The sequence below is a fragment of the Macrobrachium nipponense genome, chromosome 6, assembly GCF_015104395.2.
Source record: "Macrobrachium nipponense isolate FS-2020 chromosome 6, ASM1510439v2, whole genome shotgun sequence".
NCBI lineage: Eukaryota > Metazoa > Arthropoda > Malacostraca > Decapoda > Palaemonidae > Macrobrachium > Macrobrachium nipponense.
This window is the reverse complement of record NC_061108.1, coordinates 77270962-77292250: the sequence shown is the minus strand read 5'-3', so window position 1 is coordinate 77292250 and position 21289 is coordinate 77270962. Positions and strand designations below refer to the sequence as shown.

The window sequence follows — 21289 nt, the reverse complement described above, 5'->3', positions numbered from 1 at the left end:
AAGTCTAATACATGAAGCACTCGCAAATTCTTCACACTTGGTAAGTTTCCAACACAACGTTATGTAGAGCTACCACTCTGCTCTTGATTAATTGAGACTCCCTGGAGATAGTCCAAGGCCTTGTCCAAGGTCGTCATCTGTGCCAAATCATCAAAAGGTCCAGGGGTACTCGAATCCTGTTCATAAAGATTTGAGGGGAGGAAAAAAAAAATTTAAACTTGAAAACCTTAAAAAGACATCATCAACCTTTCATGGAGTTTATTCCTCCACCAATGGCATAAGTGAGACCGACTCCCAAGTGTCTGCGTCCCTACCCTACTCCATCGGGGATGGCATATCATGATCAGGACTGAGAGTATTAAAAGAATACAATCATCCCCACTCTAACCATGTTATGGGGAAACCGGATAGAATGCCGAGAGTACTACGTATACCCAGAACCAGACCCCCCTTGGAATCCGCGGTCCAGCCCTAAAGAATAGTTCTGCCGGATATGTATCATGTCGGAAGATTATCGGGCAGTTGATGATCCCACCACAGTTCCCACTATTTAGCTTCGGATATAAAACCAATCTCACCTTTGATATCTTTTCCTATTTTCATGTCCAATGAATTTTACAATGGCGGAAAATCCCGCAACAACTAAACTAAAAGATTATTCAATGATATATGAGAATCTTGGACTCGAGCCCGGGAACAAATTCCTGGGGTTCAAGAGCCCCCCATCACAACGTTTAGGTAGTCCCAATTCAAGGGAGAAATCTCCAAGGAATTTTTACCTAAGGGTAATTACCTCGTTAACTTTAGACACTCATATATTTGGCCATGTTTGCTAGAGTAGCCATTAGTTAAGATGTTTACAGATAAGTCATCTTCTTGAGCGTTTATAACTAATACATGGCCATATTCAATAAGTTTTATGAAATGTTTAATGAAACGTCAACTGCCGTTAGATACATTTACGTCAACTAAATTATCATATCTGTGACATAACATCCCTTTTATGAAATTGTAAAATCAGTCATATCATATGGAAATGCAAAGAAAATAAATCCAGGTAAAAAACGTGATCTGAATGCATCTTAAATCTTTAAATCTGAATAGAAAATGCAAAACGTGGGTATGATAGCATCGTCGGCTCAAGCTTGTTTGCCAATAATAAGTGTATGATAACCTCATCCTTGACGCTCAAGGCCATCGAACTATGAAAACAACACTTCATGCTAAACAGAGGTGCCAAATTGATCGATTCGAAGAGCTATTCACGATTCTGAGAACTTACTCCTCACCATACACACGATCAAAAATAAAACTGTAAATACTAAAGTGTTGAAAAGATCTCTATGGATTAGAGAGTTTTTGATACATCGCATGAAAACAGGCGATAATCGTATTCTCTCACTACTCGTGAGAGAGACAAGAGAGAGAGAGAGGAGCGAGCCGTAAAAGTTCTCTTTCCTAATTCATTAACCCTTGCTCGCCAAAATGTTTTGGTTACAAATTAAGAAAGAAACAGGCCACATTAAAAATAAACATAAAATCTTAATGTAGATGTGTTTTGTTTCCACATCTGTGTGTGCGTATACGCGTGTGTGTGCATACTGCATTCTTTGTTTACCAATTACAGTTGCCTAAAAAAAAGACCTTTAAAAGATGCCCTGTGATTACAGCAGTTAGCTGGCGGAAGACTAGCGCAAGACACGCCAGGAATTCCACCATGCCATGCTGGAAGCCTCACACGTCATGCCATCGGGGTAAGGCCAGGCGTTATTGGCACCCACACCGTTCCGTGCCACTCGTGTAGGGGATTTATTAACTTAGTGTCCTGCTATGACCATACGGTGACAGGCGGCGCTAGTATGCGCTTTATAAACATATGAGTACCAATTGATTACAAAAAATATAATTAAACTAACGCATGTGTCTAGATGAGTGATAAATATTTCGTAAGGCACAACATAGCTAAAATGTAACGTACAAGGTGCTCAACGAGAAAAATACCGCTCTCAAACTTAGCTATTGCAGCTGAGTTATGTTTCACTCACTCTTTTTCAAAACTAGATATTGTAAGAACTTTGCATGAAATAAAGACATGAGAGCTAAAATGGCATAATATAACCTCTCCCAGTCGTCCAAGCAGATCACAGATTACCCTGTTTAAACATTATTGCTTAACTTGCATCTTACCCAATAATCATGGAAACTTTAACTCAATTGTATGGTATTTTCCTTCCAAAGCCATGCATGGAACATCACTTAACAATTATTTTTCTCGAATCATTATGCTCTCTAAGGAGACGAAGATTTTCAAGCACTACTGATCTGATATTCTACGGCCGGACCAACAATGAATATGAAACTCAAATGGATTTGATAACCACATAAAAGATTCGGAACCACGGACGTCGGCTTTAGCATCAATTCATTATTATGTATATACTTTCACAGTCAGTTAATGAACTACGTGCTGATGAAACAAATGATCGGTTTGCCTTTCCCGGTCATTTATACAATTTTCTTTCTTTTTCTTTCTTTCTTCTTCGTCGTCGTCTTCTTCTTCATGCATAGCAACTCCTGGCTAAAAGTGATTTCGACACCGAATTCGCTGACAAGTGGATACTTGAAGCTACATCAACATAAAAGAGGCACAAAAAGAATTAGTATATTAACTTTATACTTAACATGAAAAACATCAGATAAAATCTGACTCGCTTTACTGTACGACGTGCTTTGTCTGTTTTTTGTTTACTATGGGTCATGTGCATATATTACAGGCAGGTCAAATCTTTACATTTGATCTTGCCTCTTCTTCATCAATATGGCATGACGTAAAGCCTTCCTCTCCCGCGAGTACGACAAATCATTTGGAACTTGACAAAATATCTGTTTTGATGAGCACCCTTGATTTATAGTCCTAGAAAACTCTATCTTCTATTTGTTCCAAACTCCCCCCCCCCCCCCCACCCCGTTTCTCTGACGTCAGGTTGGGATATAAACTGCGGGCGTGTCTCCTGACAAGATCTGACCAGACCTAGGGCTTCACAGTGTGGTGATCCCAAGTTCAAAGCCGCTCGTGGAAAGATAGATTTGACAGACAAAACTCAATATTACCTGAAGGCCAGGAGCCCATAGCACAGATCTACCTCTAAGGTCTCAGTATGGGGGAATGGCTTTGGTCGCTGACCATTTGTGTTTGTGTTCGCTCTCGATAGCCTGCGCCAGTACGATGGTCTGTTACTTCCCTCTCTCGTTCATGAACGACTTTTAGAAGTAAGCGACGGTCTGTTACTCCCCTCTCTCGTTCATGATCGACTGTTAGAGCTAACCTATCTCAGTTCCCCTTGCGAAGGAAAATACGAATGATTATGAAATAAATCAATAAACAAATAATTTTTATTTTTTTATTTTTCCGTTAAATATGAATTTAAATTTTGTGGAATGGAATTGAATTCAGATTTTAGGCCAAAGGCCAACCGTTGAGACTTATGAGGTCATTCAACGCTGGAACGGAAATTGGGGGTAGAAAGGCTTGAAAGATGTAGGAGGAGAAAACCTCGCAGCTGCTCCATTAAACAAATGTTACGAGAGCTTGAACGGCAAAATGGATAAAGAGATAGACAGAATATAGGATTTAGGCCAAAGCCCAAACGCTGGGGCCTATAAGGTCATTCAGCGTTGACACGGGAACTGACAGTAAGAAGGTTTGATATACATATGTTACAAGAGGAAAACCTCGCAGCTGCACTATGAATCAAGTGTTAGGAGAGGGTGGAAAGTCATATGGAAGAAAGAGAATATGAACGGAGGGACAGTTAAAGGAATGAAAGAAGTTGCATCTAGGAGTCCAAAGGACACTGCGAAGACCATTAAGTACACCACGTGAGGTGCGCTGACGACACTAACCCCATGCGGGGGAAAGCAAGATGGAAGAAAGAGAATATGAGTGGAGGTTCAATAAAAGAAATGAACATGGTTGCAGCTAGGAACCGAAGGAATGCTGCAATGAACCTTAATTAATGACTACAGTGCACCGTGTGAGACGGTGCACTATTCCCTACGGCGAATTTCAATTTCGTTATCATGGCAGAATGTTCTGGCTACAACTAAGTCACGCCTACACCACCCATGCGAAAGGACACATCTGCTAGATATCACAGAAAGCCAAATTGTGGATAAGGTTGTTAACAGTGGTGGTGGCCCTATTAGTTGATTTGCCATTTAGTGTCTTCATGCTTCATAACGGCAACATATTCAGACTCAAAATAATTTCTTACTACATTTTCTAATTTCTCCCTTTTATTTTGCCAGTTAAATAATCTGCCATTACTGTCAAATGTTTTACCGACAAAGCTTCCTTCCGTAAATGAAGAATAACACTACAGCTGTCAGAGTAACTTCCCTAAGAGAAAGATCATCCTAACCTCGATGGTTCATTGAAGCATTTTATCTCGTACTCATCTCGACCTTCTGGTGTTATATTAATTAACCTGGATTTGTAATACTGATTCTTGCTTACGGGTAAATACCGTTCTCGTGTTTATATTGTTGGAGCCTTAGAATTTGCAAGGTATCTGTTCCCGATCAGAGTTCGATGGTTTTGCAGAGTGAATAATAAGCAATTATTATTCAAACTATTTCCTGCCTAAAAGGGAAGTCATAATCAGTTTCCGCTTACGAAAGAAAATAGTTCCGAATAATAGTTGACAGTTGAAGATCCTCTAAGGAATCACTAATACTTTATCATCTACATATCTGGAAAAAAGCATGGATACATCAACACAACACAAACAAATATTACATATATATATATATATATAATATATATATATATATATATATATATATATATATATATATACATATATATATATATATATATAATATATACATACATACATGCGTACATATATAATATATATATATATATATATATATATATATATATATATATATATATATATATATATATATATATATATATATATATATATATGTGTGTGTGTGTGTGTGTGTGTGTATCATACATGTGAATATTTTTTCTCATGGGAAATGTCTTTCATATAAGGACGAAACCGGTGGGGCTTTGCCTCAAATTTTTAATTCTTTTATATAGTACATCTGCATGTGTATATACGTGTGATAATATATATATATATATATATATATATATATATATATATATATATATATATACACACACACATATATGTATAGGTATATACACATATGTATATGTAATATACATATATTTGTTGCAGTGAATAAGGGGCTTACAACTTCATCCCAAACAAATTTATATATATAAATATATATGAGTATAACTGAACCAGGAAAATTTGGAGCATGATGAATATATAAATAAAGGTAGAAGCCAGGAAGGAAAGTGAAACGATGGAGCGCTGCGAGCTCTTTCGACATAACGTCCTTTACTTCATGTATTACACGCACCCTCTTCCTTTGGAAGGAAGATCATGGAGATTTTACCCTCCCGACTTTCAGATATTTTCACACAACAAATACACACACACACACACACACACATATATATATATATATATATATATATATATATATATATATATATATATATATATACATATATATTATATTGCACGTGTCGCGCAAAACATCCTGCTCGGATATTTATGTGAATCTTACCCCTAGTTTCCTGCCCCAAGGTATGTGAGGGGCTTCAACCCCTCGGGGTGTTCAATGTGTTGCTCTTTCTCTTCCTCCGTCTCTGAGCAGGAAGTCTATATGCAAACATGTATTTTAATAATGACATGATGCACTACCTGTCTTTCTATTACTGAATCTCTGATTCATCGCTGTATTATTACCTATGGCACCAATATAAATAATCAACACAAACTGTTCAAGACGTGTTTAATATTGCAAACTCACTGGCTGCGGGAAATGATATCTGAATGTGGTGAAACTGGGGGAAGAGAACGGTACCTTCTCGTCGATTAATAAGGGACCGTAAGGACGATCTTTTGAAGTTTCTCTTCTACCACATAATGAATTGAATAAAAGGGAAAACGCTGTTGGAAACTGCCACCACGAGAGCAGTGGGTGGGCGTGGCCAACGCCGATCTCCCATGGTGATGTAATATGATACAAGCTCTCCGATTGGTCTGCTTGCCAGGAGTAGGCGGAGCCTCCGCAGCTTCCCGCTAATTCTGCCCAACCCTATGGCGCCTGGCGCGGGATTTTTATATCATTCACATCCTCTTTCATCAGCGAGATCTCATCTTGTCATTGGATTTCACTAATGGGTTCGAATGCCTCGGATCTTTAAAATGGTGCGTGACACCTAAAAACGTCATCATTTCTGGCAATTGATACGAATAAAGATATAGTTAACCGATGATCTTACTACTTACTGGATTACTCTTCCTGCTGAAGACACGACACTGGAACGCTTCGGAAAGTCTTGCTTTCCAGTCTTGCTTGCCGCTAAAAGGGAATCTTGTCAATGAAATTTTCACATTTTTTTATACAATTTCTGACTTTAAATAACTGCAGCGCCCTTCATGTATTTCAACATTTCCCCTTGAAGTTCCGCTAATTCTTCAAAGACTTTGATTTCGGAAAGTAAAACAAAATTGGTTTTATTAACCCAAAAGCCCTACGCTTCAAACGTTAATAAGTAAGGAAATCAAGTTACATAACTAACAAAAGCTAAAACTCTCCAAGTCATCTTGTGGTGGTGACCACAAAGGTTTGAACAATGAAACTGTACCAAATTCGACACTTGCAATACTATCGTGCGTGTCTGTTAAATAAACACCTGAAATTTGCGTAATTTAGAAAAGGGGAAAATCCTTCGTGTCTGCACTGTGGAAGGCCAAATGTGGTATTATCCTGCAGGACATTTCAAGTCATGGAGGAAGAAGAGAAGGTAGTACCGACGACGGAGGGCCTAGTGGAGGTGATAGGATGAGAGAGCGAGCATAGGAGGAGGTAGAGGGAGGATGAAGGAACCGCTGACCAGAACACGTTGGCTAAGGCTTGTAGGCTAGTTATCCATTGCGAGTTGTGGTGTGGCAGCGGTCACACGCGCCTTGTGTTGTCCTCCTCCCGCACACAAAACTTGAGCGGGAGACTTCCCTCACTCAATCTCTCTCTCCCTCTCTCTCTCTCTCTCACTTTCTCAGCAGGGAATCCTGGACCTACAAGAAGTACCACAAACAGAACATCTGCCCAAACTGTACAAGACGAAGAGCAATAAGTTACTTTGTAAAATTGTGTAAAAAGTGATGGTTTTTGTGACGCAATTTTCAGTTTTAGGAAGGCGAAAGCATATCTGAAGGACTTTACTTGGAACATGATAAAAGGTGCAAGTTTTTAAAGAAATTCCAACAAAAGATGAAAAACCTGCAGTGGAAAGTTTAAAACAAAGCCTGTAGTGTTGTGTCTCGTTAAACAAAGAAAAGGAAAGTGTTTTTAAATTGGTGACTTTATGAACACTCACTGTACTATAAAATATCCGATTTTGACTCATAAAGGGAAATACCAGAGTTTAAAAAATTGACAAAAAAGAACAATCCATTATCATTCTCCAGCCCAGTAAGTGGAATTGAAGCCCTCCATAACTACCGTTGACATTCTCCGACTTCTCTCTGATCTCGATTTGTAGTTCAAAGGCTGGAGGGGCTATAAAGACGAGGTAAGTTCATGATGATTATGCACGAGAGAGAGAGAGAGAGAGAGAGAGAGAGAGAGAGTTTGCATAATTGAGGATATTCCAACGGCATATAACTTTTTTTTCTCATAAGAGAAACAATTCTTATCTATAGTACCGGAGCTTTAGTCTTAAAGTTAAAACTGTCAAAATGAAAACTCCCACGTGCATACTAGCATATTTTCAGCCAACATGTAGATCGAAGAGAACAAAAATGCTGAAAACCACGGAATCATTAAACCGGAAAATCAAAGGAAGGCTAGAAATCTACATCATAAAATAGCAGCTGATAACATATTATGTCCAGTCAACTATGGTAATTTCAGGACCATGTCATGACTCCAATGTCTCTATCTCTGTCCACTAAGCATAAAGTGTATTCAACTATATTTCATTTGTGATTCTACAATTTTGTCAAGTAATGTTGCAGGTATGTGTCTCCGTGCAAAAAACATTTGCTTATAAAATAAGAATAATTAAGCAAATACAAAATTTACAGAGCAAATATTTATCTGGGTGCTTCAAAAAATGACCATCTCAAATTAAAGACAATAATAATAATAATAATAATAATAATAATAATAATAATAATAATAATAATAATAATAATAAATAAATAAATAAATTAATTAATAAAAAAATAAAAAAAATTCAACTTATACATTTTGGTCCCTTCAGTGTATACGAGAATGTTTTGCAGCTTTTTTAAGCACACCAAAGTAAGTTTTGAATAATATTTTTAACTTGAGCTTTCCATACGTAGTAGACAAACTTATTAGGCCTTTGTATCTGTGCGTGCGACGACACATCCCTGCTACGTTCAGAACAGTTCAAATATAAATTATTGTTGTTCATGAAGCGCATCAATTCTATTATGTATGTATGTATGTATTGTGTGTGTGTATACATATATATATATATATAATAAAAGAGATATCTATATATATATATAATATATATATATACATACTAGAAATCACAAAAGTAAGCACGTGATTTTGTTTATTAGCTGAAGCCACTGGGAAAATTAATAAAACACAAGACAGAGTGCCAAGTACTTTCGTGTATTTAACACATCTTCGGGGCACAAGATGTGTTAAATACACGAAAGTACCTGGCACTCTGTCTGTTCTTTTTAAAATTTTCCCAGTGGCTTCAGCTAATATATATATATATATATATATATATATATATATATATATATATATATATATATAAATTACTAGTGTCTCATTATTTACAAGAATAATGAGGTGACGTGAGTGTATGGTTTTTATAACATACTATACAATAAGACACTGACGGTGAGGACCATGTGGGAGCTTTTTCAAAATACCAATTAAAGTTGATTATATAAAAATTGTAAGAATATATGAGTTAGCAATTCCTAAAGATTCACGAGCTTGTATGTGTAGACTATCAGCAACACAGTTTCTTCAGACATGCAGGATTTTATTATCATCATCTTTGATGTGGTTACTGACAAAACTATCATTACTATAATTAATACTGTAAGTGTCTTCACGTCAAACGAAAACTCTAAGTCGTAGTATTTGATGAGAAGTCCAAAAGGGTATAATTTGGGGAACGTGATATTCTTCATAAAACACAAAACTGAAATCGATAACCTTTTATTACAGTGAGAGTGAAACGAATGGGTTCTCTGCTCTCTCAAGTCTCGCGGACGCTTTCATACATCTTTCGGAACCAGAGGAAAAATAAAGGCCTGGAAGGCTGCATTTCAACAACGGCCACTCTAATAAAACCCTTCCGAATGCTTCGGCCTCGATTTATTTTACGGCGCAATCCTTTTCCCGTTGGACGAGCTCAGCTCTGCCCAACAACGCCTGGCCACTTACTCGCCTCACCTTTGGTTACATATTGACTGGAGTTAACCTACTTGAAAGACACTGGATACCACCACCGACAAATCATCTCGATTGCAGTGTATTATACCTGTACTTACCTGGCTCGTTTCGTATGCATTATTGCGATAGAAAGAAAGACAGAACAATGCGAAAATGCCCAATTTGATTCTCAGGACAAGAAGTCTCAGATTTTAAATTCAAATATACAATGCATTCACGATTCTAAAACTTTCGGTAGCTGTCCCAAGTCCGGCAATCATTTTATTAGTAGGAGTGATCGATCATACGTCATCATTCACTTCTTTTTATACACTATTGCCGGAAATACTATGATAGATCGTCCAAAGTTGCAGCGGTTGTCACACATGCTGATATGGTTTTGAGCTCCAATTTACTTACAATTATGGAATTCTTTATGTTCGGTTTCTAAACATTTAAATCTAAATTTTGAGAGCAAAATTTGATTCGTATCTTTGTCCAGTACTAAATGCGTACTAATCCTTCTTCGGATTTTTGTTTAATACTTGACAGCTAACTTTTATTTTCTGGAATACAGTACAAGGTCTTATGTACTATACGTGTGGACAACGATACGTAAATCAAATTTGGGTTACATATGAAAATGAGCTGAAACCGTCGTAGGCTCCCAATCAAAATCAGGACTCAGTCCCGTCATGCAAAACTGCTCCATGAAGAAGAACCTCGCTTACGACTGACTGGTGGCAGCAGGCAACCGCGGCGTTATTTCCATCACTATAACAATTGGAAATTTTCGATTTTTAAACTAAATATCTGGCTAACTCATGCGCTATAATTTCAGGAACTCTTGATAAGGTTTATATTTTTATATGTATGCTTTTATTATTTCACCTTCAATGTCAATCGAAATAACGATAAACTGATTCGTGTGTATATCAGCTCCTAATAACTCGCATTATCTTCCCGTGCGTTCGTCTGTTGGTCAAGTTCACTGGATAATTGCTTTATAGAAAGCTGAAAGTAGTAAGAGACGTAGGGCCATGTTATCATTACTATGAATTTTCAATCACCGCCATTTCCTGGTTCATTTCTCACCTCTTTGCAATTACCGCCGTCCCGGAATATAATTTCTGCTCTAACCGCCGATAAGAAATATTGGTCTGGTAATCCATTCTCTGTGGTCAGTCGGTCTTTCCGACAGGCTGTCTTCTCCTCACATGCTTTGTTCAATTCAAGCTCCTACCTTCATTTTTTATTCATAATACGTAGCAAACGGTTCGTGCAACCTGACTCGTCTCATTTGGAAATAAAGTATTCAAATCATGGAAAGATTGCCATTATTACTCAAGGGAGCTTTGTTATTTATAAGTCATGTCAAAATAGAAATGAAAAAAGGGTTCAGCTGAACCGCTAGCAGCCCAGTACTTTGCTTCCAAAGGTGTTTGTACCCAAAGACTGCTGCTGTTGTCATCGCATTTCAAAAACATATATATACATAATTAAGGAAAAGAATAGCACATCGTCGCTGATATTTGGAATTGGCATAAAATAACCAATTCAATGGAATACCTTGGCTACTTCTGATTGATTGATTGATTATGAAATTTAGGTAATCTTTATTTTCTCTTCGCTTCTTTTCTTTTATTTAAAAGATATGATTGCTGTAACGATTGTTCTGCAAGACTGTCTTTTATGCACTGAGCAACTTTGCATCTGACACCGTTTTTAACTAAGGTTTTTTCTTTCGTAAAACGAAAAGCATCCAAACAGTTGTCCTACAAACAGCGACATGACAGACATGACAAAGCGAATAACTCTAGCGAAGCCAATTAAAAGTAAGGGAATTTTTCCTTTTGAATGAGGGCCGCGGCGATGTAGTATCGATCGAGACTTGATCCATAATCTGGTTTGATTTGTTGTCAGCAAGTGGGGATAAATGAAGCCCCTTCGGCAGTACCATAATTTGGACCCTGGGGGTTGTTTCTTTCAAGGTACTAAGAATAACTTTATGATTAGGGGAAGAAGTTTTATGAGTGGCTCTTACTGCTAACATAAAGTTGGTTCTTTCTCAGCAAAACATCTGATATTTCTCCTTCCCTCGTTTCGCCCTTTCTTAACAAGAGCGATGTCAAATTGCAAATCTGCGTTGCGAACATGGACTGATTAACTGCAGACTTACATACACGTCATTCATCGTCGGTGAAGACGAAGGGGTCCCCGGAATATCTGGCCAACAACATCCTTATCTTACAAATAATATTCAATCACTGGCTAACGTGCGAAGGATGTTTCCATTTTTCTAAGCAACATTTTTACTTTCGTCCAGTGTGAAACCTTCTGTTCAAAGATGTATTTGATGGAAATAATGATTTCAAAGCAATATAAATATCAAGTGCTATTGTTATGCATATGTATCTTACACATGCGCAAGCGTCCAAAAAGAATAAAAATGCAGTATCACAGCAACGCGCGTTTACAAATGTAGACGAATGTACGAATGCTTCTACTAACATTGTAAGAATGCAATCAGTAAAGCTCGTTTGCAAATACTCACAAAGGCTAATAAACATTTTAAGTATGTGTGTGTGTGTATATATATATATATATATCTATATATATATATATATATATATATATATATATATATAGTGTGAGTGCGTGTTAAGGATATATAAGAAAATGTTTCTTTAAAACATAATCTGGTTGACTGGAGATGATTTTGAGTTAAAATTTGAAAATATGTTTTCTTAATTCTTTTATCAGTAATGAAGGGGGGTCTCATTTTAGTAAGCAAAAACATGTCTTCTCACAAGAATAAATGTTCTAACTGCCATAACCTTTCTCCAAAAAGGATGCTTACGATTTGTTTTAATACAAAAAATCAGTATTTAATGGGGAAAAGTGCAGCAAAACTGAATTTCTGATAAAATAGGCAAGGAGAGGCAAATTTGAAGAGGCATTTTTGACGGCAAGAGTTACGTTTTGCAACGTCCCTTGAAGGCCCTTTGCATGATGTTCAATATCTGGAGTTAAGTCAATGGAGAAATAAAAGGCGCCGTCATTGTTTATTTGATTTTATGTTAAAAAATGACGCCATTACTACTATAAGCAAATGAATCGTGTTAAAAAGAATACACAGCCACGACGCTGGTTATATTTATAACAGATGTCATATATTTTCACGCAATCATTTTTTCTATATTAATTGCAGTGTGTAAGCAAATGTACGTAACTACGCGCTTAATCTTTGTGCACTGTAAGGAATACGTGAATGATTAGGTCTCGGTATATTTTTAGTATCACCTAGACTTCCCTGGCCCCTCCCCCACCCCGCCCACCCAAATTCAAAATCAAAATGTAAACTTAAGCGGGCGAAATCCCAAGGTGCATGTGCACCAAGAGAAGCGAACGTGGGATTTCTCAAAAATCCGTCGTTCGGCGCTTCACCTTCACTGTCCCCGTGAAACTAAAACTGCCAGTTCTTGATGTCATGCACTGTCACCATCCGGTTGGCGGCGATGCTCGTCAACATTTATTTATCATCAAATAATAAGACATGACGTGGCACTTAGTCCTGTCGAAGGCTGCATCAGGTTAAAGGTCTCTCGAGTCGATGTTTCCTGAATGTCACTTCCAAAGCTCATGTGATTTTGAATGTGATGAATTGATTATGAAATTTAGACCTTGAGGACAAAGCGCCGGAACCCATCAGGATTATTTACCGTCCTCATGAAAATTAAATATATAAATTTGTATGATGCATTAATAAATGAATGATAATAACCTTCACATATGAAAGTAAAACATGAAGAATGATGATAGATAAAACCAATAAAAAATATAACGAAATTTAACGTTTAAAAATATGTACTTTATAAAATAAAAATGGCTACAATATCTACCTAATGTACTGAAATCATATCTCATTAAAACAACCAGATTCTTTCAGATAACCCCTAAGGTTATCTACCTCAACACCATCATTTCTAAAATAGTCTTCCCAGCTATTAGGTACTTCACCCTAAGGCGATTAAATCTAGGACAGTGCACCAGCATGTGCTCAACGTAAGCTCACCATTACAGTGAGCACAAACTGGGGCACTGGCTCCCTCTCAAATAGCCGGTTCGTTCCCTTCTATACCCGTGTGCCCAGGAACCCCAAAAAACTTGACCGATTTGTGGATGTGGCAAGACAAATAAGTCTCAGTCATGATTCTCAATTATATGTCGCGTTGCTGTAGACACTCAAATGATACTCTTACATAGAAAATTTGCTCGCTTCATTACCTGCCACTATATACTACAAACGTTTTTCTCCGCTCATCGTTTTATATTGTCTTGAAAACGAGAAAAAGGCTTTTTAGTCAAAGTCGATATGTTTTAAAATTTACGACTTTAATTGCGCTGTACATAATAATATACAACGCAGACTTGACCTGACGACCTGCAATTATATACGAGTCCTTTTATATCGTGGACAACTTGCATTATGACTGCTTACTCACGGTCACCCCCATCAAATGCATTCCCGGAAGCCCTTGGAAGCATCTAGGAATTAGAGACGTTTTTCATGGATGATGGTCAGAGCCAAAATAGTGAATTGCCAGTACAAATTTTTTCTGTGAGCAGGCACTGGATAGAATTATTCTCATGCTTGTCTGTAATTTGTATTTATTACTCATATTCATCTATACATGCTGGGCTTGATCAAGAATCATTTTCAAAACAGCTGCAATAATTGCTCTATTTTTGGCATCGTTATTTTCATCCTTAGCGTTGTTGTTTCATGATAAGAAGAGATTCGTTAGCAGGGTTCGACTAATCCTTCGGCTAAATAAGCAAATCTTATTCCCAGAGGAAAAACCATGTCAACATTGAAAACTTGGTTGGGTGTTTTTCCTTTCTAGAAATTTGGCGTCAGCTCGTTCGTCCAAACATCGGAGCTATAACGAGCACGAGATCCTTAGCGATAGGAAAGAAACCGGATTAGCGTGCGTTCCTGGCGTGAAATCCTTCTCAATGGCCAAGAGAGGAAGAACTGCGATAATCTCTCAGACGATCGGGACGTCTAAATGAAGTGATGTTGTAGGCGGAGGGGCTGGTGTGAGTCTCCCGTCAAAGCACCGTCATTTAGCAGAGTGGGTCATTTCTCTCCGCCTGTTGGTCTCAGCCACTTTATGATTAAGCAAAGGACCTTTTTTATGACACTCTGATCATTCACACACTTATAAGAGAGATGTTGGTTATTTTCAACTCTCTCTCTCTCTCTCCTACCCAAGCATTTTAAACCAGTTTGGACAGAATCCGTCTTTCCGTATATGAAGTGACTTTTTACAACTACGGTAATGTTCTATATTTATGATTAGTGTTAAATTCTCCAAAAGAAACAAGAATACAAGTATAGGAACGCCACCATGTCTGGGATTTTGTTTTACTTTTAAAATTTGTTGGGTAATATAGTTTGACAATAATCATTAGACACAAAAGTATGACCGGCGCATAATTCACCTTGAATATTTTGTCAACTTTTCAACGAAATTTATATACCGACAGACACGTAATGTTTAACCATCTACATTTTATTGTACACTCTTTATTGACTAGTGAATACAAGTGTAAGAACACTTCAAATACACACACACACACACACACACACACACACACACACACACACACACATATATATATATATATATATATATATATATATATATATATTATATATATATATATATATATATATATAATTAGGCGTGTGAACGTTGATGTGTAACAACAGTTATTTTTTGTGACAACGATAATCTATAGATAATTAATTCCTATAAGAAGTAAGTCTTACATAAATAAAAATTAAACCAAGTGCATATATATATATATATATATATATATATATATATATATATTATATATTACACACACACACACACAGATGCACGTGGGTACTGTTGCTGAGTGCTGCAGTGCTAAGGTCAAGTTTCCTTGGTCCATGAATATTTCCCGGCCTAGTCTCCCACTTGTTCACCCAGCTGTAAAAAAATCAGAAGTGTGTCCTCCAGGCTTTGTTACGCCCTTCAACGAAAAAAAGGTGTATGGTGAATATATATATATATATTATATATATATATAATATATAATATATATATATATTAGTATATATATATATATATATATATATATATATAAAAGAGAGCGTTGGTTCGATTCTTAAGCGAGAAAGCATGCTACTAAATAAATTCCATTAAAACTCATAGTGCTCCTGTTAATTAAAGTGAAGAACTATAAATCTGTTAGGCAATCCACTGTGGTGGGTCCAAGCCAGTGTGGAGAATGGGAAGGCACCATCAACTGCATCCCAGAACACTTGCAATGAGCTGAATGCTAATAACCTGGATGTATCTACTATAGGGTGCAATGGTAAATATATATATATATATATATATATATATATATATATATATATATATATATATATATATATAATTTTTCAACGTAGGCAGTTTCCCTAATGCCTAAGCGAAGTGTCTACAGAAAAAAGAAAAAACAGACATTGATCACAACTACATTATTTCGACTGTTGAACAGTGAATAAAACCTTTGTGCAGGATATTAGCCGTTTCATACAACCACATAGAATCACATGAGAAGTGTTGTCGCATGCCCTTTTCCCCACATGCTCTTTCTTAATCATCTATAGTCCTTTCTTTGAGCTAGCCCCTTTTAGGAAAGTGCCCAATGTTGTCTGGAATTTCTTGGTGGTCAACCATCCAAATACTGACCAGACTCAGCGTTGCTCAACTTCAATGACTGGAGAGTCAGCGATATACCAAGGTTAATAAGCAGAGATCAATTTTAGAGCTCAATTCTTATTCTTCTTCTCAGCCTGACAGATCAGTCGAGTGGTGACCTCTTCTATTATCGGGCGTAAATTCGATTTCCAACATGGAGGGAAGCGCTTCTTCATTAATATCCTATTGAGAACCAATGCTTACCTAGTTAGAGTATTCAATAGTGAACGAACATGGACAAGTAACAGATCATAGTTGCTATCAGAATTTGTGTTCCCTTCTGGTGAATTCAACTCCTACATTCTACGATTATATAATATATATAATATATATATATCTATATATATATAAATTATATATATATATATATATGTGTGTGTGTGTGGATGTGCACGCGCGCGCGATCGTGCATGCTTTCTCATAAAGAAATGGGCATGGAAATGAGTCCTTAAAACATCTGAGGGTCAAATCTTGCTGGAAATCTGAAAGATAACATATGGAGTCGTCCTCTCCAAGCAAATAGACATGGTAAAGTACCTTGCTCCGAAAACGCCCCCCATCCACCCTCTCTCTCTCTCTCTCTAGTATCATCCCCTCTTTTTTTTCCCAGATAACACCTGCGTGACAAACCTGTTTCCCCCTCGGTAGCCGTCCCTCTCACTCCCCTCTCTCCTGGCCCATCTGAGACTATGAGTCAGCAAAAAGCCTCATTACTTTGACTCACCTGACTATTTTTTTTACACTTATCCTTGTGTTACTCATCATTCGCTCTTCGACACATTAGCTTTGTTCTAAGCTCTTCCTTCAGGGAGATTTAGTATCAACAGAGGCTCTTCACGTGTTGTGTGTATTAGGTGCACGTCTACTGTGTTGGACGGGTGGACGTGCTCCTGATGAACCGCCTGTCTACGCCTATAGAGTGGGTAATGTGGAAACTTATTACAGGATGAACGTGGAAAAGGGAAACGATATGTGTGTGTGTGTGTGTGCATAAAAATAAATGTGAATTTGTGCGTCAAAAATTAGTTATGTAATCTGACTAACTTGAAGTTAAGATTGAATTTGATTAATTTGCACCGATTATTTTGTCTACTTCTGAACTTCATAAATATCGTGAGGCCAAAAAGGAGTAGAATATAAATCAACATGGTTTTTCAGCATCCTGAAAAATTATTAATGTATACATACATATTTTTATATTTCTAAGTATACAAGTAACACACAATTGCACACGCACACACACGCAAAGGTGATATATATATATATGTGTGTTTATATATATATATATATATATATATATATATATATATATATATATATCTAAAATAAATGAGAATTCTTTTGGGTTTATTCGACAAGTGACAGCAGTCGCCCGCTGATACGATGGTCTTTTACCGTTTCAGATTGTAGAGTTACACAAGTATACGTGATCAAAACTGTTAACAGCTTCCATTACGAATAAAGCCAGACTCCAGCACGCCCGGGTCAACAAGTTAGCGAGGCAGTGTATAGCAATTCCCGAGAGTGGCACCCTCATAAAAAAGACCGCAGATACTGCAGTCTTTGCCAACGCGATCAAGTCATTTTGAATTATAGGCGACGTGTTTTTAGTGTATACTTAAATGCTATGCACGCAAATACCTAGCCAGCAATGGAAAACTTTCCAATAAATGACGACAGATATGCAAACTCTTTCCAACACGAGCAAAACTAATTTCTTGCAATGCCATAGTTTGTTTTGCCAACATTTATAAAGTATTTTATTTAATAGTACGATAATGCCAAGTAGGGTTCCTGTGCCTTCACACAAACTGAGATAATATTCATGCATTATGCTTCCTATCTTTTGTCATGCTATTACTGGGATATTTTTCTCCTGGCGTCTTAAGACGTCAGTTGAACTCGGTTATCTAACTTGAAGCTAAAATTCTCCCAAGTGGTCACTTCCTTTCTACCAGCAGTGCTAATGAGCACCAAGACCATGTTCGGAAGAGCCTTACCTGGCATTCTTGCCTGATCTGTACTTCAGTAAGGATATTCCACTCTCTTCTTGGCACTACTCAGCCTCGCTGGTTATCGCGCTCTACTCGCCTCTCCCAATTTCTACATCCTTAGCCCACTGTGACGTCACAGTATCAAAGGTCAGTATCACGGTTCATTTTTCCTCTGCAGTGCATATCTGGCACTGCTATCGACACTGATGCTCGTTCGGTCAAGGAAGGTCGCTATGCCGCTTGCGTAACTTGATGCTGCTGTACCAAGGGTTGACTACCTACCTCTCTCTTACCTACTCTATTTCTTTATTTGCTCTAGACCTCATTTGTATTAAAACTTACTCTGATATTTTCCTTACTCATATTTTTACTGTTAAGATTTAAATATTTTAATCTGCGGTTGCTGGCTATTCAGGCCAAAGGCCTTTTTACTATGTTCCATAAGAATCCAACTACATTATGAATAAGGGAGATTACAATATAAACATTCTTCAGCCAGATCGTCAACAGTTAAACCATGGCTGAAAAATGTGTGTACTGCCATAGAAAGATGACTTTTGTAAAACGACAATTAGGCAAAGAACAAACCATGGAATAAAGAAAGACAGCAAACAAGACGTGCACGAGAGCTCATTCATTCATAAATAAACAGAAAATTAAGAATAAAGGAGGAAGCGTCAAGGGAGCACGAAAAGTAGATACTAAAGAAAGAAAGTACAAGGAAAGACTGGGAAAAAAGACAAATCAAGTTATGTACGGACGCACACACAAGGAGAGACAGAGACATTGAGCCAGAACACGTATATACTGATCACCGTAAAAGGATGACCTTCCGCCGCTTAAAGTGCAAGGTTTATCGCCACACACACACACACACACAAACTTTTTATCCCACTTTAAGCTGCATCTCTTAACAGGGGTTGGCCCCTTTGAGAAAGAGAGAGGAACATTCACACTCCCACACTCATTAGTCACTTGATGCATACAGAGAAACCTCATCAGTGTGTTGAAACCATTCATCTCTACCTTGCATGCTCTCATGAACTTCACGAATTTTAAGGGACTTCCGTTAAAATAACTCTCGCAAATCATCTATCCTACAGTTTGTAGTTATTCCTTTCACCCTTTCCCCCAAAAACCCTCCAGAATTCTCCACTCATTCTACCAACTATCGACGTCCATTCTTTCCACATGCCCAAAACCATCTTCAAATACTCTGATCCATCCTTTCACCTAATGCACACATTTATACTGTTTCTTCAATGCATCCTCCCAGTTCTCACCCTTTCAGTTCTACTTAAACAACGTAAATTATTCAAAAATTCATCACACCTTAATTTTTTTTTTTTTTTTTTTTTGCATTGCAATTTAACACCCTAACTTCAGTTCCATAAAGGAGAACTGGCTCAACACTCGCTTCGTACATCACCAACGTTGCTTCTCGAATTAATTCAAGTCTCCTACCAAATCAAACATTTTTATCCCTTGCTTCTTTTCCAGCGCCAGCTATATTTCAACTCGTTTCTTCATTAAGCAAATCATGATCCATTATTATGTACTCCTCAATACTTATAGGAGTAAACTGCTTTCATTCTTCCGCCACCCATATTAACATTCATTGCTTCATCTTCCTCTAAACATCACTTATCCTTCCTTTGCTTCGTTTACTTACATTTCCCGTGTTCCAGCGTAATATCCACTTTGATATCGCGATTGCAAAACGTGAATTTGAGGTGAACCAGTAGGCCTGGTTACAATTGTTATCTTAAGAAACTTAGTAAATTAGTAATAATTGGTTCTTTTAACCATACTTTCACTTGTTCTTGCACGTAGGCCTGAAAGCACACACTGACAAATCACGATGAGTTCATATTATGTATTCAAATTCATTTCCTCAACGAAAGAAAAGATATGAATTGATATATTTGCATGATGCTCTCATGGGATCTATTGTGCCAGTAGGAGAGTATGATCCTAATATTAACGTTGACTACCCTGTCCATTAAATTCAAGAGTATTTCATGTAAAACAAAATAAATGGGTTCAAAATTAATCTAAGTAATTTATTAAAGGAATTTTTCAACTTCGGGGTAAACTTAATATAAAAATTATGCCTGTAAGCTCCTGATTCAATTAAGTTGAAAAAATGGATAATTTAGAAGTGGAAAATCTTGCAATGTAGCGCAACACTGGTGCAGAGCGAGACTGGCACTTTCAGAACTTTCGTGAGGGAAATCTAAATATGTGGCACGAGGCAGATCTTCATACCTATTTTACCGTAAATTACATATATGACAATAATAATTCACATAATAACACTTTTTGGCAAATTGCATCTCAGCTTTATAATAAAATAAGAACAGCAAAGGAATCCTGGTTAGTGTGTCCACAATTGGGTCTCCTTGTGTTAGTGGCTTATTGTTCAACACATAGATAATCAAACTATATACATTCAGCTTTGCTTTAAAACATTTCCTATTATCAGAAGTGTCCCCTGAAACAAAAGCAGGCTGGATTAACATTTTTTAATAAAAGATATAGTATGACAAGACCAAGTACTCATTGCATGTTATTAGACGTAACGGAGTCTTGTCACACTGTCATTCATTGTTCTCCATGACATTCAGTTGGATCTATGATAAACTATCAGCATGAATCAAAATGTGAGGGCTCCCGTGGTAGTGTAATGTGCTTTTGAACCTTCCCAACATCTTGCAGGTATGGGAACATTCAGGTAAGACCATGAATAACTCATACGACAATCAGGTTTCTTCATTATAAAAAACGCCTTTGATCTAAAGCATTTTTAACGTTTGTGCTATACCACAGTAAATACTGGAGGCAGCTATCCAAGGAAAATGTTGTATTTTGACTATATTGAAAGATAAGGGCTTTGCACCAATTTAAGTAATTCGATGCAGCTGATATTCTAGAGATTATTCGTTTCAAAACAGTCTATCCACCAAAGGAAACAGT

At 37.1% G+C, this 21289-nt stretch overlaps 1 protein-coding gene across 1 annotated transcript in view; it reads left to right on the top strand.

Annotated features, from left to right (window-relative positions):
- The first annotated feature begins 6944 nt into the window (after positions 1–6944).
- LOC135216759 (protein Wnt-4-like) overlaps positions 6945–21289 on the top strand; it is a 319657-nt gene continuing 305312 nt past the window's right edge. Inside the window, exon 1 of the mRNA XM_064252235.1 lies at positions 6945–7672. The gene's annotated coding sequence lies outside the window, so the exon portion shown is untranslated. The remainder of the gene's footprint in view (positions 7673–21289) is intronic.